At 37.0% G+C, this 26457-nt stretch overlaps 1 protein-coding gene across 42 annotated transcripts in view; it reads left to right on the top strand.

The window, feature by feature from the left end:
- The window catches only part of ATG10 (autophagy related 10), a 305844-nt gene that overhangs the window by 50353 nt on the left and 229034 nt on the right, over window positions 1-26457 (top strand). For 2 of the 42 annotated variants that reach the window (XM_073993766.1, XM_073993760.1), the window contains exon 3: window positions 13873-13913. The exons of the other annotated variants lie outside the window; for them this stretch is intronic. The gene's annotated coding sequence lies outside the window, so the exon portion shown is untranslated. The remainder of the gene's footprint in view (window positions 1-13872; window positions 13914-26457) is intronic. 42 annotated transcript variants of the gene reach the window in all.

Raw genomic sequence — 26457 nt, forward strand, 5'->3', positions numbered from 1 at the left:
GATTTTGGTACTATTATCTTCTACTTTTTTTGTATGTTATATATATATGCTTCCTTTTCTTTTATCTCACAACAATTTACTCATATTTTCTAAACTTGTAATTATTCTTGTTTTTTGTTTTTTGAGACAGAATCTTACTCTGTCACCGAGGCTAGAGTGCAGTGGCACTATGTCGGCTCACTGCAACCTCCATCTCCTGGGTTCAAGCAATTCTCCTGCCTCAGCCTCCCAAGTAGCTGGGATTACAGGCATCCACCACCACGCCTGGCTAGTTTTTGTAGTTTTAGTAGAGACGGGGTTTCACCATGTTGTCCAGGCTTAAACTCCTGACCTCAGGTGATCCGCCTGTCTTGGCCTCCCAAAGTGCTGGGATTACAGGTGTCAGCTACCACGCTTTTATAATTATTCTTTTTGGGATTTGTGCAACATTAAAACTCTACCTTGCTTTCTAGAAATTTTGTTTTGTTTGATTTTTGTGTTTTAGTTTAGGATCTCAGTTTTCAGTTCTGTGATTCCACCTTTCATAAGTAATTAATAAAATAGTTTCCTATAGATTTTCAGCTTCCTTCTCACTTTTGTATAGCAGAAACAGGAAGAGAGAACATTCAGATTGAAAACAAAATATCCTACTTTCTTGAGATTATATTTTATACAATTAATACTAGATCGTTTTGTGTGTTAGTCTTTCAGAAGAATTAAAGAGCCTCTTCTCTCTGCTAATCCCTTGTCTCTTCAGTTAAACATACTAGATTATATTTTGAAATATACGTGGCAACATACCAGAAATATTTTATCTCCATTACAGCTTAGGAACCGCTTATTGAAAGGGCTTGTTTGCTAATTTATATTGAGTAAAAATTTTAAATTTCATTTTATATCGAGTATAAATTTAAACTGATTTTATGATTTCTTTTTAGTAGTTTTTCTCTCTAGTTAATTCATATTACTTTCCTTAAAACCCTTTGCCATTATGCTAATTACATTAAATTCATATTTTTAAAATGGATTCTAAAAATCTCCATATATTACTGTATTCCACCTCTGAGTACAAAGCCCACCGTGGACCTTCCCATCATTTTTGTTGTTCTGCTGAATTTCTTACTTTGTTTATTTGCACAGCAATCTTTATTTTCACATATCTTATTATGAAACATTTCAAGCATACAAAAGTAAAGAGAATAGTATAATGAATTCCCACGTACCCATCACCTTCCACAATTATTGACTCACAGCCAGAGATGGTGTTTCAAAGCATCTGTGGCATGTATGAAGTGATATAATATATTTCAACCTAATTAACTTAGCTTTCTTTATTTTCCCCATATGTATTCAAATTATAGGCTCTTCATGCATGCTCTGTACATTTATCATTATATATTAAAATTAATGAATGAATTCAAGAAAAGACTCTAGAGCCATGAAATATTGTTTCTACAAATTTTTATATATTTTTAAAAATTGTGGTAAAATGCATATAATGTAAATTTACCATCTTAACCACTTTAAGTGTACAGTACAGTAGTGTTACGTGCATTCACATTGTTATGCAACCAAACTCCAGAATCCCCCCAGCACCTGGCAACTACCCTTCTACTTTCTATCTTTATGAATTTGATTACTCTAGTTATCTCATGTAAGTAGAATCATACAGTATTTGTACTTATTTTATTTTTTGAGATGGAGTCTCGCTCTGTTGCCAGGCTGGAATGCAGTGGTGTGATCTCGGCTTACTGGAACCTCTGCCTCCCGGGTTCAAGTGATTCTCATGCTCAGCCTCCTGAGTAGCTGGGACTACAGGTCCGTGCCACCATGCCCAGCTAATTTTTGTATTTTTAGTAGAGATGGTGTTTCACCATGTTGACCAAGACGGTCTCGATCTCTTGACCTCGTGATCCGCCTGCCACAGCCTCCCACAGTATTTGTCTTTTAATGGCTGGCTTATTTCATTTAGCATGATGTCCACAAATTTCATTCATTATTTCTACAAATTTCGATTTACAGTTTTATGAAGGAAGCAGCTAAAGAGAGAATTTGGAGTGAATTTCTATTAGATGATGACTTCTTGAATTACATAGCCTCATTCTGTTAGGAGAGTACGTTTTTATTTCTGAAGTATATTATTAAACAGTATTAAAAATGCTTTCCATGTGTATTTGACAAGAGTAGTTTCCTTCATGTCTCACATTGGCTAATATATAAACTCAACTGAACATTTCTATCAGAATATAATCAAATTAGAGAGTAAATAATAGAATTCATATTTTATTTTATTTGAGACAGGGCCTTGCTCCGTCACCCAGGCTGGAGTGCAACAATGCAATTTTAGTTCACTGCAGTCTTCACCTACTGAGCTCAAGTGATCTTCCTACCTCAGCCGTCCGAGTAGCTGGGACTATAGGTGTATACCCACCACACTTGGCTAATTTTGTAACTTTTTTGTAGAGATGAGGTCTCACTGTATTGCCCACGCTGGTATCAAACTCCTGGGCTCAAGTGATCCTCCTGCCTGGGCCTCCCAAAGTGTTGTGATTACAGCCATGAACCACTGTTACAGGCTGGAATTCATATTTTCAATACAATTACTTTACTTTGCCTACCCATTCACTTTTGTGTCATATATATATGTATATATATATGCACACACATATATTTGTTGGAAATAATTATTTTTACTTCAAAGGTGAAATATTAAGTATCCACTTAAAATTTTAATCTCTATAAAGACAATATGCTTATATAGATTCTTTCCTAAAATCTAGTTACAATTTTAAGGTTCACTAAAAGAAATAGGGATTTCTCACAGTTTTTTTGGGAATAATATTGCTTTATGTGAGTAACAAATAAATATAGTTGTTGTTTCGAAATACTTTTTGACTAACATTTATTCTTCTAGTTTACTTTATAGATCTTTCTGTATCTCCTTATTAATCCTTTTTAGGGGGGTCATGAGCATGTTACTGCTGTGGTTTTAGTGTAATACTGCATTTGTTTAAGTCATCTGCTGTGAGTTAATGAAATACCATTTCTAGTTCCAGATGTCAGTAGATAAAGATTAAATATATCGCATTCATATAATCTTTTGATGAAGCTAGAGTAGATTTTTTTTTCTTTATCTTAGGAGATTAGAAGAAAAATGCTCTTGGAGCAGTATGCTGTGTTTTTGTAATAAACATTAAATCCTAGTCAGTTATACTAGATTTTTCCATTCATAATTTATTGAGTGTTGTGATATGATATGTCACTTAAACATATGCAAATCTTAAGCAATCATTTCAAGAAGAACAGGTTGTATCACTTGTGAATTAAATATGTTTGAATGCTATTTTTAAAGATTATCAAAACTATCTGAGAAAGGAAAGCTATAATACTTCACAAATTTATAAATGAAAATTTAAAAAATGATAGTAATTGTGAAAGTTTAACAAATAAGAGCACTGGTTAACAGTGATATTTTAGTTCAGCTGTATTTCAAAAAGCCTTGTAAGAAGTTGTCTTTACACTGGTGAGTTTATCAAGCCCAGGATCTGACCCTCAGCTTTTTGGGTTCAGATGGAATGGAATGGCGCTGTCTCCCAAAAACAGACTCACATTAAACAATGTCAAAGGACTGATTATGTCTATATCTAATCTTATTTATATATACTAGACATAATTATCTTACTTGTATATAATATTTATATATGATTGTATGTATATCAGAATCAAATATATTAATTTATAATAAATAGAATTGTCAAATGAACTGAAATCACCATCTCAGCATGATAGCTCATTTTTGTTTTGTAGGTGAGTAAAACCAAAATCATAGGAACCCAGAATGAGTTCAGATTCTCATAGTTGCATAAATGGAATATTTAATAGCATAATCTGAAAGTGGCATCAATACATCTTGCTCCACAAGATGGGTACTCTTACCATTGAGGACAAATTGTTTAAAGGGTGTACGGTTAAAAGACTCTTTCTCTTGAACAGTGTAGTGGACACTGTTGATGTTTGTTTCAGTGATCTAATTTTTTAAAGTATTAATTACTGATTAATTGCTCTTTTGGTTGTCATTGAGTTCCAGTTAAATCTTGCAGGCTAGGGAACCATTTTTTTTCTCGTTAAGGTAATTTGCCTATATCCTCTGATCTATGATGAATTAATTTCATCTTTAACTCAGAAAATGCTTTCTTGTATTTCTTATCCTCAAGGTCTTGGAGAGTGTTTCCAGGTACAGACAAAATTCTGATTATGAATATCTGTAAAAATGGAGGGGAAAAATAACCAATTATCTCACTACTTTAATACAATTGTGATTATTTTGACTAATTCCCCTCGTATGTGGGGAATTTCATTTTGGTACCTGTACTCTTAATTAGATAAATAAGTGTTGCTGTGTTTTCCAGTTGGGATTTTGATGGCTGTCCTTTTAAATTTATAAATTTGGAGTGAAATTATATATGTATAATGTTGTCTTCCCTTTTAGGAACATGCTAGGTGTTCACTTTTTAAAGTCTTCAGTGAAGTTTGAAATTCACAGTTTGAATGAGGCTTTAATTAATTAATTAATTTGTTTAAGTTGATCCATGATAGGATAAAATAGTGATCGATCTAGCTTTATCTAGAGAGACTCGGGTTTTCCCCATTTTAAGGTCTAAGATTATTGCTGATATGTAGGTAAAATACCGATTTTACTAGGTGTATTTTGTAACTGGTTACCTTACTGAACTAACACTAGGTCTAATAGTAGAAAAAGTAATTCTTTGGTGCTTTCCATGTCATCTGATATAATGAAAATATGGTTTCTTTTCCAATATTTATGGCTTCATTTTGGTCATATTGTATTAGTTAAAGCTTCCAGAACAAGTTGTGCACTATAGCAGCAATTGCATGTGTTCTAGTTTTACAGCATTCTTTTTATGCACACAATATTCCTGTGAGTGTATAGGACAGTCTTATTTTCTTTATTTTACATAAAGATAGTTTAAGTAAGTAAATAAACTTAGCACCAAGGTAACAATTGACTTGTCCAACTTTGAACTAAAACTGAAATAGAAACCCAGATCTTTGGACCACTGCATTCCCATATTTCCATATGCTACTTATCTTTTTCTAAGTAATAAATTTTATACAAAGTTTAATTATGTAAGCAGTCTCATGGATTAAAGTTCTATAAATCTCAAACTCAACATGATTAAAACTGAGCTTGTCATTTTTTGCTCTCCATATCCACTGCTCCTTCTGAATTCTTTTTTTTTCTAGATGGCTCCACCATCCTTTGACTCAGGCCATGACCCTGAAGGTTTTACATTCCTCTGCCTCAGTACATATACTGAATGGATCATCACATCAATTTATTCCATCTTTAAAAATCTCTCAAGTTGGCTTACCTCTGCCCTCCTTGCCCATCACCATTCTTTTTGTTCAGGCTGTCATTATTTCTGCTCTTTGTCTCTAATCTTGCCCTCTGCCAATCTGCCTCTAAGCCTGCCAAGGTGATCTTATAAAATGCAATTCCACTCCATTACTCTCTGGTTAAAATCCTTTAGTGATTCTTCATTATTCAGGATATAGATCAGTCTCCTTAGCTAAGCATGCAAAACTCTTGCTTAAAAAAGATTACTCTTTTGAGCCCGGCTTCATTCTCTCAACATTACATTTGAGCTTAATTGCTGATGATTGGTCAGAGGTTATGCTCAAACACCTGGAGCCAGTAGGCTTCTCCACGTCCTGATGGTTCTGTGTGGGTTGGGGAGCACATTCGAAGTTTAGGCAGTGTTCAGGTCTGCCCTGTCTTTTAGTTTCAACCGTGTCCTCTGTGCCTACATAAAGCCTCGTCAGCCAGGATGTGTGGACAGCTTGAGTCCCCTTAGCTTCCCCTACACATGTGAGTGGAAGGCTGCCAGGGTTGTGTGTCGTTTCTCAAGCTTCTCTGTAATCCTTCATTTCCAGAATCTCCCTATTACTATTCCTATTATGGTGCTGGTTGGGTGGTTGCTTGTGCCAACTGGGATAACTACTACCTCAGGCTTGCTACAGAGGTGGCTACTTTTACTGACGATGCTGCTGGATGGCGTATTTTCATTTTCAGCTTCAGATCAGTTGAGCCCCTCTGGCAGTAAGGCTGCTGGTTTCACAGCCTGTGGTCCTGGGAGAACCACTGTACTGACCATCTGGGAGGGATGGGAGCAACCTCAGGGAGGAATGCGAGCAACCTCAGGGAGGAATGTCACAGACTCTCACTGTTCTTGCCTGAATTTCAACAGTTTTGCGTGAATAAGTGCTTCTTAATATGTTATTTGCCTTTAGTTGATTCCCAGTTCCCTGAAATGGTTGTTTTTAACAATTTTGTTCAGTTTCAAAGTTGTTTTTTGAAGGGGATTTGTAGTACTGCCTCCTGAGGCCACATGATTTTAATTTGCATTTTCCAAAAACTAGTTCATTTGAGCATCTTTTCATATGTTTATTAGTTATTTGGTACTTTCTTTTGTGATTTTTATGGCTATCTTTTGCCCATAATAACTACTTTTTTTTTTTTAGATTAAATCTATGCATCACTTCCTTCACCTAGGCAACCCTGACCTCCCAAGTTTGGCTTAGATCCACTCCTCTGTGTTTCCATATAGTTGGTGTACAATTCTATATGGTGGCCATCTATATACTTGCCTAATTCCCCGTAGTAGTCTGAGAGCTCCTTGACAACAAGGACTATGTTTTTGTTTTTACTGTTTTTTTTGAGACAGGGTCTCATTGTGTCATCCAGGCTGGAGTGCAGTGGTGCAATCTCGGTTCATTGCAACCTCCACCTTCCAGGTTCAAGCGATTCTCCCACCTCAGCCTCTGGAGTAGCTAGGATTACAGTCGTGTGCCACCATGCCCGGTTAATTTTTGTATTCTTATTAGAGACAGGATTTTACCATGTTGGCCAAGCTGGTCTTGAACTCCTGACCTCAAGTGATCCACCTTCCTCGGCTTCCCAGAGTGTTAGCATTACAGGGGTGAGCCACTGCGCCCAGCTTGTTTTTGTTTTTATATTCCTGTTTCTATATTTTTGGCACTTAGCAAAGTAAACACTCTAGATGCCTTTGTTCAATTGAATTAAAATCATATAAACTGCAAGGAGTTAAGCCAAGTTTTTTATTTGTTATGAATACATTTCATTTTATTCCATTCCATTGTATTATATATTTTTTGAAATAAGTGAGTCATTGACTAGTGTTTAAAAACCTGTTTTTTAAAAAAACTATTTGTTTTTTTAAAAACTATTTTTTTGTTTTTTAAAAACTATTTTTTTGTTTTTTTTAATTTAAACATAAAATTCTCCCGTAGAGGGAGTGCAGCCCTGTGGACATCTTGATTTCAGATTTCTGGCCTCCAGAACTGTGAGGGAATAAATTTCTATTATTTTAAGCCACAAAGTTTCTGGTAATTCGTTATGGCAGCTATAGAATATTAATATAATTCACCAATTGATAAACATCTGGAATGTTTTCTGATTTTGGCTATTAGGAATAATGCTGTTATGGACATTCACATACATGCCTTTTGGGGGTCACAGATTTTCATTTATGTTGGATGGATATCTAGGAATATAATTGCCAAGTCATATGGTGAATTGATGTTTAACATTTTAGGAAACCACCGGTCTGTTTTTCAAAGTGGCTATGCAGTTTACATCCCCACCGGCAAAATATGCGGGTTCCTGATTGCCCCGACAAATATCAACACTTGGTATTTCCTTTCTGTTTGATTATAGTCACTTTGGTGGGTGTAAAGTGGTTTCTCATGAATTTCCCTAATTGTTAATGCTGCTGAATGCTAACATTTCATGGGAATGTTAGCAACTTGCATATATTCTTTAGTAAAATGTCCATTCAAAAATTTACCCATTTTTAATGAGGTTGCTTTTCTTCTTATTCTTGAGTTGTTTGAGTTGTAAGGTGCTGTTTTTGTGTGTTTTTTAAAGTAGACTTTATTTAAGAAGTTTTACGTTCCCAGCCAAATTGAGCAGAAGGTATAGCGATTTCTCATGTACGTCCACCCTCACACATAAATGGCCTCCCCCTTCATTATCAACATTCCCCACCAGAGTGGTTCATTTTTTACAACTGATGAACCTGCATGGACACATCATTATCACTCAAGGTACATAGTTTACATTAAGGTTCCCTTTTGGTGTCATACATTCTATTTTGACAAAGGTATGACATGTATCCACCATTATAGTATCACACAGAGCAGTTTTACTGACAGAATCTTCTGTGCTCCATCTATTTATCGCTCCCTCTCCACTAAACCCGGGCAACTACTAATTCTTTAACTGTTTCCTTAATTTTGCCTTTTCCTGAGGGTAACATGGTTTAAATCATACAGTATGTATTTTTTAAATATTGACTTCTTTTACTTAGAAATATGCATTTACATTTCCTTCATGTATTTACATGGTGTGACTTAGTCTTCCAATCCAGGAACATAAAATGTCTTTCCACTGACATATTTTTTTTTATTCTTCTTAGCAATGTTTATAGTTTTTGCAGTAAAAGTCTTTCACATCTTTTTTTATTTTTAATTTTTTTTTTATATTTCAGTAGGTTTTTGGGGAACAGGTGGTGTTTGGTTACATGAATAAGTTCTTTAGTGGTGATCTCTGAGATTTTGGTGCAACTATCATTCAAGCAGCATACACTGTACCCAATGTGTAGTCTTTTATCCCTCACCCACCCACACACCATTTCCTCCAAATCCCCAAAGTCCATTGTATCATTCTTTTTTTTTTTTTTTTTTTGAGACGGAGTGTCTCGCCCTGTCGCCAGGCTGGAGTGCAGTGGTGCATCTGTTCACTGCAACCTCCACCTCTCCTGGGTTCCAGCGATTCTCCTGCCTCAGCCTCCCGAGTAGCTGGGACTACAGGCATGTGCCACCACGCCCGGCTAATTTTTGTGTTTTTTAGTAGAGACAGGGTTTCACCATATTGGCCAGGCTGGTCTTGGGCGTGATCTGCCCGCCTTAGCCTCCCAAAGTGCTGGGATTACAGGGGTGAGCCACCGCTCCTGGCCCATTGTATCATTCTCTTTTTTTTTTTTTTTTTTTAGACAGAGTCTCGCTTTGTTGCCAGGCTGGAGTGCAGTGGCACCATCCCTGCTCACCACAACCTCCGTCTCCTGGGTTCAAGCAATCCTCATGCCTCAGCCTCCAGAGTAGCTGGGATAACAGACACATGCCACTACTGCCGGGCTAATTTTTGTAATTTTTGCAGAGACGGGGTTTCACCATGTTGGCCAGGCTGGTCTCGAACTCCTGACGTCTTGTGATCCACCCACCTCGGCCTCCGAAAGTGTTGGGATTACAGGCGTGAGCCACCACGCCCGGCCCATTGTATCATTCTTATGATACAATGTGTATCATAAGCCTGTATCTTATGCCTTTGCGTCCTCATACCTTAGCTCCCACTTGTGAGTGAGAATATACGGTGTTTGGTTTTTCATTTCTGAGTTACTTCACTTAGAATAATAGTCTCCAATTCCATCCAGGTTGCTGCAAATGCCATTATTTTGTTCCTTTTTATGACTGAGTAGTATTTGGGCTGGTTTCATATTTTTGCAATTGCAAATTGTGCTGCTATAAAAGTGTGTGCAAGTATCTTTTTCATAGAATGACTTCTTTTCCTCTGAATAGATACCCAGGAGTGGGATTGCTGCATCAAATAGTAGATTTACTTTTAGTTCTTTAAGGACTCTCCACACTGTTTTCCACAGTGGTTGTACTATTTTAAATTCCCACTAACAGTGTAAAAGTGTTCCCTTTTCCACATCCATGCCAACATCTATTGTTTTTTTATTTTTTGATTATGGCCATTCTTGCAGGAGTGAGGTGGTATTGCATTGTGGTTTTGATTTGCATTTTCCTGATAATTAGTGATGTAGAGCATTTTTTCATATGTTTGTTGGACATTTGTATATCTTCTTTTGAGAATTGTCTATTCATGTCCTTACCCCACTTTTTGATGGGATTTTCTTTTTCTTGATTTGTTTGAGTTCCTTGTAGATTCTGGATATTAGTCATTTGTCAGATGTATAGATTGTGAAGATTTTTTCCCAGTGTGTGGGTAGCCTGTTTACTCTGCCGATTATTTCTTTTGCTGTGTAGAAGCTTTTTAAATTGTCTCATCTATTTATCTTTGTTTTTGTTGCATTTTCTTTTGGGTTCTTGGTCATTAAATCTTTGCCTAAGCCATTGTCTAGAAGGGTTTTTCCAGTGTTCTAGAATTTTTTGTGGTTTCAGGTCTTGGATTTAATCCATCTTTAGTTGATTTTTGTATAAGGTGAGAGAGAGATGAGGATCCACTTTGATTCTTCTACATGTGGCTTGCCGATTATCCCAGCACCATTTGTTGAATAGAGTGTCCTTTCCCTACTTTATTTTGTTTCTTTGTTGAAGATCAGTTGACTCTAAGTATTTGGCTTTATATCTGGGTTCTCCATTCCATTCCGTTGGTCTATAGGCTTATTTTTGTACCAGTTCCATGCTGTTTTGGTGACTATGGCTTTATAATATAGTTTGAAGTCAGGTAATGTAATGCCTCCAGATTTGTTTTTTCTGTTTAGTCTTGCTTTAGCTATGTAGGCTCTTTTTGGTTCCATATGAATTTTAGGATTGTTATTTCGATAAAGAATGATGGTGGTATTTTGATGGGAATTGCACTGAATTTGTAGATTGCTTTTGGCAGTATGGTCATTTTCTTTCTTTCTTTCTTTCTTTCTTTCTTTCTTTCTTTCTTTCTTTCTTTCTTTCTTTCTTTCTTTTCTTTCTTTTCTTTCTTTCTTTCTTTCTTTCTCCTTTCTTTCTTTCTTTCTTTCTTTCTTTCTTTCTTTCTTCCTTCCTTCCTTCCTTCCTTCCTTCCTTCCTTCCTTCCTTCCTTCCTTCCTTCCTTCCTTCCTTCCTTCCTTCCTTCCTTCCTTTCCTTTCTTTCCCTGTCTTTCTTTCTTTCTCTTCCTTCCTTCCTTCCTTCCTTCCTTCCTTCCTTCCTTCCTTCCTTCCTTCCTTCCTTCCTTCCTTCCTTCCTTCCTTCCTTTCTCCCTTTCTCCCTTTCTCCCTTTCTTCCCTTTCTTTCCTTTCTTTTCTTTCTTTTCTTTCTTCTTTTCTTTCTTTCTCGGAGTGTTGCTCTCTCGCCCAGGCTGGAGTGCAGTGTTGCGATCTCAGCTCACTGCAAGCTCTGCCTCCCAGGTTCACGCCATTCTTCTGCCTCAGCCTCCCGAGTAGCTGGGACCACAGGCGCCCACCACCACGCCTGGCTAATTTTTTGTATTTTTTTAGTAGAGATGGGGTTTCACCATGTTAGCCAGGATGGTCTCGATCTCCTGACCTCGTGATCCGCCCACCTTGGCCTCCCAAAGTGCCTGGATTATAGGCGTTAACCACCGTGCCTAGCCCTGGCAGTTTGGTCATTTTTACAATATTGATTCAACCCCTCTGTGAGCATGGGATGTGTTTCCATTTGTTTGTGTTATCTATAATTTATTTCAGCAGTGTTTTGTAGTTTTCCTTGTAGAGGTCTTTCACCGCCTTGGTTAAGCATATTCCTAAGTATTTTATCTTATTTTTTTGTGGCTATTGTAAAAGGGGTTGAGTTCTTGATTTGATTCTCAGCTTGGCTGCTGTTGGTGTATAGCAGGGCTGTTGATTTGTGTATGTTGATTTTGTATCCTGAAACTTTGCTGAATGCATTTACCAGTTCTGGGAGCTTTTTGGATGAGTCTTTAGGGTATATGATCATGTCCTTAGCAAACAGTGACAGTTTGACGTCCTCTTTACTTATTTGGATGGCCTTTATTTCTTTCTCTTGTCTGATTGCTCTGACTAGGACTTTCAGTACTATGTTAAATAGAAGTGATGAAAGTGGGCATCCTTGTCTTGTTCCAGTTCTCGGGGGGAATGCTTTCAACTTTTCCTTATTCAGTATATGGTGTATACTGAACAGCTATGCTGTTGGCTGTGGGTTTGTCATAGATGGCTTTTATTACCTTAAAATATGTCCCTTCTATGCTGATTTTGCTGAGGGTTTTAATCATAAAGGGATGCTGAATTTTGTCAAATGCTTGAAAAAAAGATTCGTTTTAGAAGAATTTTCATTAAATAGTAAAATTTCTTTTCTTATGGAATGATCCGTTGGGTCCAATATTATTATGTAATGTTACCAGTGATATCTAGGCTGCTAAACTCACAGGTAAATTATTTGATCTTTTAGCATCACTTGACAGGATGGATCATTCTTTTCTCCTTGATACACTTTCTTCAACTGGTGTCCTTATTCTCTTAGTTCACCTTCTATATTACTCTTTATTCCTTTTCAGCCTTCTTTGCTATTTCTTTCTTTTTTCCCACAATCTCATAATATTAGTGCCCATGAGCAGTCCTATGTCTTATTCTCATCTCTAGCTAGTCTCATGACCATGGAGGTCTCATTTAAATTCCATCTAAATGCCAATTACTCCTAAATGTATATCACCTGCCCAGATGTTTCTCCCTTAAGGCCAACTTCTTACCTGACACTTCTCTTTTGATGGATTCACTTAGATCCCAAAGCTAACATGTCCAAAATTAAGCTCCTAGTCTCCCCTCTCCCAAACTTGTTCATCTACTACCACCCAAACCAACCCTCTTTCCACTGATGACCACTCCATCTTTCCAGTTGCTCAAGCTACTGGAGTTATCTTTAACTCCTTTTTTTTTTTTTTTTTTTTTAACACCCCACATCTAATCCATTAGGAAATCCTTCTTGTTCCCTTTTCATAATATCCAGAATCATACCATCTGTCATCATCTTCCCTGCTACCACCCTGGTGTAAACTATCGTCAACTCTTACTAGGATTACCTTCCTAATGATCTGACTGTTTTCACTCTTGCCTTCCTATGACATAACTCTTAAAATACAAGTCAGATTGTGTCACTTCTCAACTCAGATTAAAAGCCAAAATATTTACAATACACCATAAACTGTGCAATTTGCTTCCTTCTCCACTTTCTTACTCCCCTGACTTCACCTCCTATTTTTCTTTCTTTCATCACAACTGTCCAGGCACGCTGACCTTGCTGTTCTTTAAGCACTCCAGACAAATACTGCCACCCTGGGGCCTCTGAACTGACTGGCCCCTCTGTCTAGAACACTCTTCTTCCAGATATAGCTAAGTCTTCCAGGTCCTTTGTGTGGTTGCTCACATGCCACCTCCTTAATGAGGCCTCCCTGCCCGCCTTGTTCAACATTTCAAACCATCTGCTAGCCACTGGCTTGCCTATCTGACAGCCTCACTCTGGCACTCCTGCTTCCCTTTTCCTACTCTACTTTTTTTCATACTGCTATTTTTGTCTTCTTACATGCTATTAAATTTACTTATTTATTATGTTTGTTTAATATCTCTCTTTCTCTGCCCAATCTATGAAAGTAGGAATCTTTGTTTTATTTGCTGATATGCCCAAAGCAACTAGAATATCCCTGAGTATACAGTAAGCACAAAAACAAAGTTTTGTTAAATGAATGAGTGAATATCTGATTTTCCAGAAAAAAATAAAATTCACAATTTGTCTAAAGAATTTTATTAGACAAAAGTTTTATTTGAAAAATTTCGAGAAATTAAAAAACAAGTCAGTGTTCCTTTTTTATCCCTTAATGTGATGAATTAGGATCCATGAAAACACTATAACATTTACATAAAAAGTTAATAAATATCATTCAAATAACCTCTTCAGGGCAGTCTTTTTAATAAAACCGGCATTTCAGTAAAAATGGGTTTTTTCTATAATGATATGCAATATAGTAGAATTTAATGCATATTTTAGATTTAAAAATAACCATGTAACAGTGTGTTGAGTGGGACCTTTTTATCTTGTTCCAGAATTGCAGCTAAAGCCTCAAGCTGAAGACAAAAGACTCTAAGTAACTAATTTTCTATATTTGGATTGCTATGAATAATCTACTAGTCACTGGGGCTAGAAATCTGCCTACAGAGACTGCCCTGGGGAACCATTCCTGAAGAACTGAGAACCTCCACCCCAAAATGAGAATGAGTCTCGGCAAATGGGGAGTGCAGTGTTCTTAATGAAAAACCACTCTCTCCCTTCCCAATGCCTCTCTTCCCTCTTCAAATAACCACTTGTAATGAGTTTGGGGTACCTACAGATGGGGAGGGAGGGAGAAGTGGTCATGTCATTGCTTAGTTGGGTGTTTGCTTAGCTGCTGATTTGCTCATCTGCTCTTTTCTGCCTGAGCAGAGGTACGGGGAGTTGAGAACAATAATGGGGCTAAGGAGGGGATAGTGTTTAATCTGTTTAATATGATCACTTCAAAGAGTAGCTAGGCTTGACCTATTTTATCTCTTGTCCTGTTCTAGAAGGCTGATAGTCAGGTAAAGGGACTCTGCAGTTATAGAAAGGGGATGGTGACTGCCTAGATTAGGGAAGTGTGCCAGGGGTTGATCTCCCTGCAGGCGCCTCTGAAGAGCATATGCGGTCACCCCATGGGGGAGTTAGCAGCTGTGTGTCTGCTACATGGAGAGATATTGACACCCAGGCAGTGTCAGAGAAGCAACAGCAAACAAGAAGAGGACTGTGACTGCATCCAGTTAAACCAGTCGATGTCCCTCCTTCCTCCTTCCAGTTTTTAAGCCATGGGCTCCTAGAAGAAGTAGTAAGGGGCAGGAGGCTTTTCTGAGTAAGAGCATGCTTCATTTTGAGAAGCTCATTCAAGCTGCTTAGGCTATAGGTTGAACTACAGGGAGAAAAGGGCTTCAAACTGATTTTGAGACTGAAGTCTTCAGAGTAACAAAACTAATAGCAGGATTGAGTCTTAATTATCTGGAGAAGGATAGAGTTCTAATAACTGGAAGCATCTAAGAAGTTATGGACTGGCACCAAGTTGTTGTTAAGCATCCCTAATATATCGGTGAGATATTGCCGCATAATAAACCATTCCAAACTTAGTGACTTAAAACAACCATCTGTTATTTCTCAGAAGTCTGCAAATTGACTGGACAGTTTTGCTGATCTGTGACAAGTTCAGCTGATGTACACAGGGCTTGCTTACGCATATGCTGTCAACTGAGGGTTGGCTGGGAGCTGGCTTATCTAGGATGGCCTCAGTTGGGATGATTCTGCTTGGTTCCATGTTCTGGCAGGCCAGCCTGAGCTTGTTCTCATGGTGGTGGTAAGGGTCTGAAGAGAGAAAGTAGAAACACTCAAGTACTTTTTTAGACCTCTACTTGAGCTTTTCAAAGGGTCCACATTCAGAGTTACTGCGAGAAGGCAATACCAAAGGGCATGGATACAGGGAGTGAAAAATTGAGGTCATTAATGAAATCAGTCTGCCACAATTACCAGGTACAAAAGGGGATTCCACATAGGAATGTTAAGGACAATTATTGGAAAAAATAAAACCATTTCATGTTTGTACTCTGAGGAGTAGAGGTCCCTTAGTAAACACCTTATAATTGATTTGTATTACTTAGGTTCCTAAAACAGAGATTGCTTCTTTTATAGATTGTATTCTTTCCAATGTATGAGTTTAACAGAAGTCATTTTTTTCATAATCCTGGTTTTTAAATTCAGGGGTCATGCTGAATTCGAATATATATAATCTCCACAATAATTCAGTAGGTAATGTCTAAATTTGTTGTGTCAAGAAAAAGTTATAGATAAAATGTATGGAATTTGGTATTGAATAGTAGAAGAAACAAGGAAAGTTGCAAGTGGTTGCATCTGGATAGGCTGACCAGTGTATGTGGAGGGGTGAAAGAGGGGCTGCTGACTTTTGTTATATAGTCATCCCTCAGTATCCCTGGGGGATTGGATCCAGGACTACCTTCCCATACCAAAATCTGCAGATACTAAAGTCCCTGATATAAAATGGTTTAGTAGTTGCATATAACCCATGCATAGCCTCCTGTATACTTAAATCATCTCTAGATTACTCACAATACCTGATACAGTGTAAATGCTATGTAAATAATTGTTATACTGTATTGTTTAGGGAATGATGACAAGAAAAAAAGTCTGTACATGTTCAAAGCAGATGTGGTAAAATATTAAAAATATTTTGTTAGCCGGGCACAGTGGCTCACACCTGTAATCCCAGCACTTTGGGAGGCTGAGGTGGGCGGATCATGAGGTCAGGAGTTCGAGACCAGCCTGGCCAACATGGTGAAACCCTGTCTCTACTAAAAATACAAAAATTAGCTGGGCTTGGTGGTGCATGCCTGTAATCCCAGCTGCTTGGGAGGCTAAGGCAGGAGAATTGCTTGAACCTGGGAGGCGGAGGTTGCAGTGAGCCGAGATCATGCCACTGCACTCCAGCCTGCGTGACAGAGCAAGACTCCGTCTCAAAAAAAAATTTATCTGAGATTGGTTGAATCCATGGATGCAGAACTTGCTGATACAGACGACTGGATGTATATATGCATTTTAATGCATGTTTAGTTGTTAAAATATGTGCTGTATTACTTTGATTAAAATGAGTACTTTTTTTTTTTTTTTTGAGATGGAGTCTCGCTCTGTCACCCAGGCTAGAGTGCAGTGGCACAATATCAGCTCACTACAACCTCTGCCTCCCAGGTTCAAGCAATTCTCCTGCCTCAGCCTCCTGAGTAGCTGGGATTACAGGTACCCACCACAATGTCCAGCTAGTTTTTGTATTTTGAGTAGAGATGGAGTTTCACCATGTTGTCCAGGCTGGTCTCCAACTCCTGACATGAGGTGATCCTCCTGCCTCACCCTCCCAAAGTGCTGGGATTACAGGTGTGAATCACCATGCCCAGCCAGTACTCTTTTTTTTTTTTTTCAAGAGGAAAGTCCATTTTCAAAGCACCATAACTGTGGTGTTATTTATATATATCTCATTTAATTTAACCCCACAATATCTCTGTGAGTTAGCCATTATTATTTCTACTTCAGACATGGCATATAGGCTTAGAGAAAGTAAATGATTTGTCCAAGGTTACATAGTATTTATGTTCGAGGCAGTGTCAAGACTGGAACCAAGGTGTGTCTGCCTCCAAAGACTATTGTCTTAACTCCTAACCTATAGTTTAATATTTGAATATTCATTGACTAAGTTAGAAGCTGAAGTTTTATCTATTCCATACCACTATTATGTAGCCAACACAGTGGAACTGGAATATGTATATATACATACACACACACAAATATATATATATATGCATGTATGTATATTTATTTTTCTTCTCAGTGCTCCCCCCTGCCCCAGCAAACTTTAGTTGCCTCTTATCAATGTGTAGTATTGAAACAAGAAAATAGCAATTGGGCAGATTCTTCCAGTGGGAATATGATTACTATCCAGCATGACTAAATTTGTTCTAAGGAAAAAAAATACTTTTATTTAATACTTTGAGTATTATATTAGGTGCTTAGATTTCAGATACTAGATTATAGTAGCACATATATTTAGATTTTTTTAAGTGTGTGTGTACTTTTTAAAAACACATGTAATCATGAGTGTTTCAAGTTATCAATATCCAGCTGTATTATCCTACTTTAGGTGTTACATTTGATACAGATTTGTATACTAATTGTCTTTAACAGATGCTGTAGATATTTATTGCAAAATGTCATTGAAAAGACAGATTTAATATATTAGTTTAGTACACATGGTGATTTAAAGTTTAGAATACATTAAATAAACTGTGTCAGAAATTATAAATAAACTAAAATGAGTAAAATTATTTTTAAATTGCTAGACAAGTCTTCACATTTAATGTTACATTAATGAGTTTTGTACAGAGACTGTTTAGAATAAAATCCTTTTTCATCAGATGTTGCACATATGCTTTCACTGTTTGTTTTTCTTCAAAGTAAAACTTAATGAAACAGCTAATAAAACCCAATTTTGCTCCTGATTCTTGAAAGAAACAAGCCCTTGAAGTGTACCCACTGTTTATTCTTTTGCACTGGTTTTTGCTACTTTTCAGCATGTAAATTTTCCAGTAATGGAAAACAGTCAAAGCCATAAACCTTTTCTTCCAAGTCTTATAAACCCAGTGTTTATTTCTTATTTGTAGAGCGATTACACAATGGAGACATGCTTTGCACACATACAGAGAAGTTTGGTCTCAGATCTTCATGTTCACCTCCTGCTGACTTCACAAGGGTGTAGTGCATGTGCATTTAAATGGCTGTTTATTATGTAAATAACCAATAACCAGAATAGGCGTTTTAACTAACCTAAAAAATTGAGAGGTTTCAAAGTAAAAGACATATATGAGACTGCAGCCCTATTACTCTCATAAACCTCAAAGTGTGTTAGATGGGTGAGTAGTTTATGAAAAAGGATCAGCTTCTATGCATTAGAAATGTGTAGATGGGAGATGTGTATGTATCCCAAGTGGCTCTTTCACTAACCATAGAATATACTATTCTGTGTCTTCCAGCTTCTTCCGAGATGGATTGTTCGACTTTCTTGACAGGGTAGAGGTAGATATTTGGGTTGGGGTGAGAGACTGTATTCTAAGGCAGCTTTAAAGCGTGGCCTACACTGGTACCAGTGCAAGGAGATCAGTATAGAATGGAAAATTAGTGACTAAAAACTTTTAAGCAGTTTGACAGAATAATTTCTATGTCCGTTTAATAAAATAATTGAGGCTTATAATTTGTATGTTTTGGATTTTTTAATTTCATTTTTTTCTAGTAATTCATTTTTAGTGTTTTTCACAAAAATATGTCATGACAGATTGGAAATAAAATCCTGATTTTTCACCACAGATGGTTTGAAAAGCATTTGGTCTAGGATAAGATTTTCAAATGTTGATTTTTGTCCTTTTGCCCTATAACATAACATTACGTATTAAAGTTTGAATAAAGAGAAAAGGCCATCATTTATAATTCCAGTACCCTAAGAAAACAGCTCGATGACCCTGAATGGTTAATAAGCTAAGGGTTGGGTGGCAGAACCTGAAGCAGAGATATTCTGTGTTTTCTCTTAAGGGCAGGTCCATATGCTTTAGTGACCACTGAGTGGAGTTGGTGTTGACATTCTCATATGAAAATTAGCAAGTCTAAGCAGGATTTATGTCTGAAGGAGGTTAGCTGTTGCCAAATTGAGATTTTAAAAATTGGGACAGGTTTTTAGGTGGAGGAAAGGAAAGAACAGAGAAAATTGAGTTGTGTACTTTTTGAAAGGTAATGTAAGATAGTGAGGAACTTTGGACTGCCATGGGGCATTATGTGGGTCTTGACAAAAAGTGAAGGTAGGAATGGAAAAGCATGAATGACAAGTTTCATTTACTTCTCAGTTTTACCTCAGATAGCTTAGTGCTACTAAAAATCATGAGGCATGCCTTTTTGCTATGTATGTTATTCATTGCTGATACCCGGACAAGCAATCAGAATATAAAGCTGAGTTTAATGTGTTATATAACATAGGGTCATAAAAACGTACATAAGTCATAGAAATAGAGGTTTAGAGTTAGAAGGTCATATAATTCACCTTGTTCCAGATACTGCTTCTATTAAGGCTGCTTATGATGCATTAGCTTTTTTGTAGCTATTCTATGGGTTCTGCTTATGAGGGTGGGGTGTGCTAGAAGGGAAATGTCCTTCAGTATAGCATTCAAGAAACAGAAGTCCCAAGCCATGATTGAACTAGTATGAGATTTACCCAGATGATTGTCTAAGAATGTGCTGAGCCTGGGGGAGATAGGAGGCTGATCAGGGAGAAAGCTGAAAGTTGGAGATGAGATCAGAGCTTCTTAATTACTGTACTGTGACATATTACTGTGCCACAAACAGGCTATAGGTGTACTCAGTATGCCGATGGTCATAATTAACAGTGTTTTGTACAACCATTCAGAAATTTATACTAGTTGAAATATTTGAGTAGTATTTGAAGGACTTCCTATGTAAACACCCTAGATTCACTAATTGTTTTGGACTACAAAGCTTTAGGTGTAGCACCTGTGCCCTGAAAATTCTCTGTAGTAGCAGTACCAGGTGGTACCTGCCCCGACCTTGAACTTTGAATTATCCCAGTACATTTGATTACACATTTCTGATAAACTTGTCATCATCAGTAATTTTATTTTTTTAAAATTATGATAAAATATATATAACTTAAAACTCACCATTTTAACCACTTAAAAAATTAATTTTGGTAAAAAAACATGACAGAACTCACTGTCTTAACAATTTTTAAATGTATACAGCTCAGTGGCATTAAGTACATTCACATTGCTATGTAACCATCAGCACCATTCTTTTCCAGAACTTTCCATTTTCCCCACTGAAACTTGGTACCTGTGAAACAACTACTCCTCATTCCCATTTCCTCCAGCCCCTGGCAACCACCATTCTACTTTCTGTCTCTATGAATTTGACTACTTTTGGTAACTCATATAAATGGATTAATATATTTGTCCTTTTGTGACTGGCTTATTTCACTTAGCATAATGCCTTCAGGGTTCATTCATGTTATAGCGTGTATCAGAATTTCGTTCTTTTTTAAGATCAAAAAATACTGTATTGTATATACGTGTCACATTTTGTTTATCCATTCTTCTGTTAATGGATATTGGGGTTGCTTTCATCTTTTAAAATTTTGTTTTTTATTGCATGTACAATAATTGAATTTTATTTCAATTTTGTTTCCTATTATTATTTTATAGCTTTGCTGACTTAGAACATATGTATAATTCTTTTTATTGCTTTTATTACCACTTTCTGATACTAGGTGTTGTTAAGTAAAACACTGATTTTGTTACTTCTTGACTGACTGAGTTTTTGCCTTTGGTATTAATAATTAGCCAAAGTTACGTTCCTGAGAGAATTTCATAATGGTTTATTATTTGTTTTGGGGAATTAAAAATACTTTTATTTCTAAAAATCAAGTAATAATTGAATGAAATTTAATTAAACTGATTCATTAAAACGCCCTTTAGCTTAGAAAATAAACTTATCGGTGCCAGGCGTGGTAGCTCATGCCTGTAATCCCAGCACTTTGGGAGGCTGAGGTGGGTGGATCATGAGGTCAGGAGTTCGAGACTACCCTGGCCAAGATAGTGAAACCCCGTCTCTACCAAAGATACAAAAATTAGCCTGGCGTGGTTGTGGGCACCTGTAATTCCAGCTACTTGGGAGGCTGAGGCAGGAGAATGGCTTGAACCCGGGAGGTGGAGGTTGCAGTGAGCCAAGATCACACAACTGCTCTCTAGTCTGGGCAACAGAGCAAGACTCCATCTCAAATAAATAAATAAATAAATAAATAAATAAATAAATAAATAAATTTATTGGCAGGGCATGGTGGTTCATGCATGTAATCCCAGCACTGTGGGAGGTCAAGGTGGGAAGATCACTTGAGCCCAGGAATTTCAGACCAGCCTGGGTAACATAGTATGACCTCATCTCTACAAAAAAATTAAAAATTACCTGAGCATGGTGGTGCATGCTTGTAGCCCTAGCTACTCAAAAGGCTGAGGTGGGAGGATGGCTTGAGCTTAGGATGTTGAGGCTGTGGTGAGCTATGGTCGTGTCACTGCACTCTAGCTGGGGCGACAGAGTGAGACCCTGTCTCAAAAAAAAAAAAAAAAAAAAAAAAAAAAGTCCGGGCGCGGTGGCTCACGCCTATAATCGCAGCACTTTGGGAGGCCGAGGCGGGCGGATCACAAGGTCAGGAGATCGAGACCATCCTGGCTAACAGGGTGAAACCCCGTCTCTACTAAAAATACAAAAAAGCTGGGCGAGGTGGGGTGCCTGTAGTCCCAGCTACTCGGGAGGCTGAGGCAGGAGAATGGCGTGAACCCGGAAGGCGGAGCTTGCAGTGAGCCGAGATCGCGCCACTGAACTCCTGCCTGGGCGACACAGCGAGACTCCGTCTCAAAAAAATAAAATAAAATAAAAAAAATTTAAAAAAAATCATTTAATCAAAATATTTTAAATCACACATGATTATATGTATTATACATATTTTTGAATATTTCAAGTTTTAATTTTTGAAGTAAACAGACATCGATGATTAATTTTATGAATTTTGATGAAATTTGTTTTAAAAACATTTTGATGAATGCAGAAAGTTCCCTAACTCTGTAAACAGATTTTATGTAGTTGAAAAAGTCTATAGGCCCCATTAGTTCCTTACACTTAAAAAAGACTTATTTTTTACAGATAGTGTTCTTACTTTTCAATCTTACTGAATAACTTTCCATTAAAGCTACAAAGCCAGCATATTCACAAAACAAACACAGTATCTAAAAGGTTAGTCACTAGTTAGGTAATGAAATGACAATCGTCGCAAATTTGGATGTATGTGCTCAGTAGCTCTTTTTTTTTCTCAGCCTAAGTGCCTTACTGGCAAGGAAAAGTTATGAGTTGAAGACAAGGTGCCAAGCAAACTGCACTGGCACCTCACTACAAAAACTCAGCAGGAAAAGATTTGAACATTTTAAAGTTCTGCAAAGCAACAAGAAAAACCAAAGCTCTTTTTGAGATTGGTTCCAACAATGTTAGATTAAGCTAAATAAACCAGTTACAAGGTCACACCATTAAAAGCTAAAGCCAAACCGCCTCAAACAAGGATAGAAGCCCTCATTTTACCACCTAGTATGAAAATTGTTTGAGGCCAATAAAGAAAAGGAAAAAGTGGCACTCTCAGATAATGCTAGTGAATGTATTGACATTATATTGGATGGGATAAAGATAGCATTAATCCAGATTATTATCAAATGAATCAGGTTTTATTTCAGATTGATGAATCTATACACATTAGAAACTGCTGAATTGCTGTATGAGTTACGATTCCTAAAGAGAAATTCTTGGAAAAGTATCAGTTCTTTGTAAAGAATTACCAAAACAAGTTATTGGGGATGAAATATTGAAGGTGGTAAATTCATACTTTGCAACAAATAAGGTATGGAACCATGTTTGAATTTGTACACCGATGGGTGACTGCAATGATAGGAAGGTGTAATGGCTTCACTTCAAGGGTATTGTGAAGACACTGAATAGGATTCAAATAATTCAGTGTTTTATTGACAGAGAAACTCTTGTGTAATATACTTTTCCTGTGTAAGATTTCCACACTCTGATGTGTCTAAATGGAGGATCTACTACAACTGAAGCTGCTTCACTTATGTCTGTTTTCAGTTTTATGTATACAACTTTCCACCGTTTCATACTAAAGTGCAGTAGATGTCCAAGGAAAAGTTTTGTCAAAAGTTTGGGAACTGGAAGCAGAACTGGAACTTTTTTGGTAAACAGTTCTTACTTTGCATATTTGTTAAAAGGTAGTTTTTGGCTTGAAAAATAGTTTAATTAGATGAATAAATAAACCTAACAGAAAATCGCCAGGACCTTTTGATAATGTATTCATATGTACTGATAAAGTTTATGGATTCAAAAATTAAGGCAAACATTTGATCTTGGAAATGTGAGGTTAAAAATGATACAATTATGGTTAGGCCGTGTTACTGAATAGAAAAGAATGATTATTAAGACAAGTAGAGCAACATTTGTATACGTAAGGAAGAGATACATCATTGGTTTGAAATGTATGATTTAATTGTATTCACAATTTCTTCATATCGTCATAAGAAATTTTCACATTACATTTGTCCATGAAAGTAAAGGAAGATCTATTTGATTTACTGAATGATGGCACTAGTAGAGTACAATTGAAGTTTGAATTATCCAAATTCTGGTTAATGATGAGAAAGTCGTTTCCATCATTTGGAGAAAAGTGATAAATATTCTCTACAGAGACAGAAAGTAGATTAGTGGTTGCCTAGAGCTGAGTTAGGAATGGGGATTGAATGTAATAATTATACAATATAGAGAAAACTTTATACAGAGTCTCATATAAACACCACAAAATCCCCTCCAGTTTACCCTATTATTCAAATATGAATTTCTATGTATATCATGATGGGAAAAGGGTTAGCAAACTTTGGACTGAATCATATGACAACCAGAATGCTGAGTCAAGAATGTCAATTATGACAGGTCCCAAATTCAGCAGCTTAAGAAAATTCAGAGAATGAAATAAAAAGCAAGGACTGGGAGAGTATAACTTGCCTGTGTCTTGTGACTTACTGATGTGGGGGATAAGAGTCAGCAGTAGTGGGATGGGTAGATGTTGGAGGATGATGAACCAGACAAAGCTGGACTAAGCCAATAGCTGTTCAGATGGCTTCTGAATTATGTGGAAGTATAAAGGCCTAGAAGGAGAAATAAATTATACTAACATTTTATATCTCACTCATGGGGATAGACCAAAGTAAGTTAACTCTTGGAACCTATTTTTTGTGAAAAAATACTCATTAGCAATTACTTTGTACTAGGCTCTATTCTAAATGTTTTGCCTATATTCACTGAGCTTATCTTCACATTGGTTTGTAATAGTACCAATTATAATTCACATTGGTTAGTGATAGCACCAGTTTATAGATGAGGAAACTGAGGTCACATGTATTGGTAGCAGAGTTGAATATCAACTCAGGCAGTTTGTCCTTAGAGTCTGTGAAGTCCGTAGTGACACTAACCACCAATCTCCTTCTAAATTCCCACCACTAGTCTCAAGGCAGGCTATTCTTATGGCCCGGGGCTTCTTCTGTGTAGGATGTGGCCTACAATGGATGCTACAGTAGGGCCTCCTCATGGACTCTGACTTGGGTGTTTCTGGGCTCCATCACAGTCCTTGTGGGAAAGCTGAAGAATATAGTCTGATCTTAAAATGTTCTGGGAGAATATTTAATCTGCAGCAGCCCATCATCTACGTAGCTGTGCTTAAGAATATGGTAGCCACTACCCACCTGTGGTTATTCAAATTGAAATTTAAATTAAGTAAAATAAAATAAAATAAAAAATTTTGTTCCCTAGTTGGATTAGCCACATTTCAAGTGGCTACTACCTACCATTTTGAATAGCACAAAGAACAGTTCTATCATTGCAAATGATTTTATTGAACAATAACATTCTCACTTGTCCATTTTTCCATGTCTGCCACATCGAAAGTGAGAACTCATTTCCTAGTAGCTTCTAAGTCCTCAGTTTTCCTAACTTCTCATTGGCCCCACTGATTCTGTCTTTCTTCAGATTGCAAAAGATAGTGATACCAGAAAATAATATATTATTTTGGTGATCATTAGTTGCTGGTTCATACAAGATTTCCTTTCTTAAAACAGTCCTGCAGTACTATTGACCTTGCTCACCTTACCTTATCCTGCAAGTATAACAATTGCAAACTGAATTCTATATAATCCTTACGTGACAGCCTGTCACATTTGGGCTCTTGTTGAACTTGACAGCATCTATAGCTCTTGTGTCTTAAAATTGTGTGTTACTGTTAAGCAAGAGCTCCTGTATTTGTGTAGTTGGATAGTTTTTAGCCGACATTTAGGATTTTATTTTTATTCATGATAGGTATCATCTCATTTTTGCTTGTGACGATTTTAAAAAATTAAATCTTAAATTGTTTACCTCACAAATCATTTTTACTATTATTATCATCATCATCATTTTATACCCAGCTTTGATAAGCAACATTCCTTTGTAGGTTGGTTAAAACTAACTCATTTGACCAACTTCTGTAGGTTGATCCAAATTAACCTCTTATTTTATTTTTATTTTTTAAGAGAGTTACCAGATGGGCAGGATGCTATAGAAGTAGTGAGTTTGATCTCAACCAAATCATTTAGAATGCCCACATGAGGTGGGCAGTCATGTGAGTAACCACTCCAGAAATCATACCAAATTTGAAGAACCTGACAATATTGAATGTGGAGAAAAATAGACTATTTTAGATATTTGAAGGACTGTGTTGAATGAGCGGTGTTGAGCAGAAGGAAAATTTATTGTATTGGGAGCAAATTTATCAAGATTAGTTATAAAAAAAAATGTGTGGTGTTAGTGTATCCAGAGCAACACACATAGGTTATCAAGACCTTGGAGCAACACCAGATAAGAAGGGGTAACTGTAGGATATTTCCATTTTTGGGACCACAAAGGTGAAGTGAGCCAAAAAAACACAGTGGGAATTAAACAAAGTAGGGTTAAGTTTTCATTAAAGGCTGTGCCTGCATTCACCACCCCTGGTTGCCCTGGCAACGGGCCTCCCTTGCATGCTAATGACATTATAATGTGAAAAAACACATGCAAATGCAGTAAATAGTAATTAGAGGCAGAGGCATACATGGAGTAGTGAGCTCCACCTTGGGAAGGTCTGGGAAGAGCTGGTGATGGATTTGTACCGAAGACAAAGAAAGAGGTGGTGAAAGAAGGGCTTTGAGTTACACATAAAAGGGTTAAGTGTAGTCTGCATAAAGCACAGTCTTGCATTTGTGTCCTGCTAATACCTGTTGTTTCTCCAGCAGAATGTAGTCAGTCAGAAGTCATGCTACTTGTACCTCCAAATTGTCTTAACTATTCTACTTGTTGGCAGCACTGTATGGAAAGAATCTGAGCTGTATTTTGGCTTAGATTTGGAGCAA

This window comes from Macaca fascicularis, chromosome 6 (genome assembly GCF_037993035.2).
Source record: "Macaca fascicularis isolate 582-1 chromosome 6, T2T-MFA8v1.1".
NCBI classification, from domain to species: Eukaryota; Metazoa; Chordata; class Mammalia; order Primates; family Cercopithecidae; genus Macaca; species Macaca fascicularis.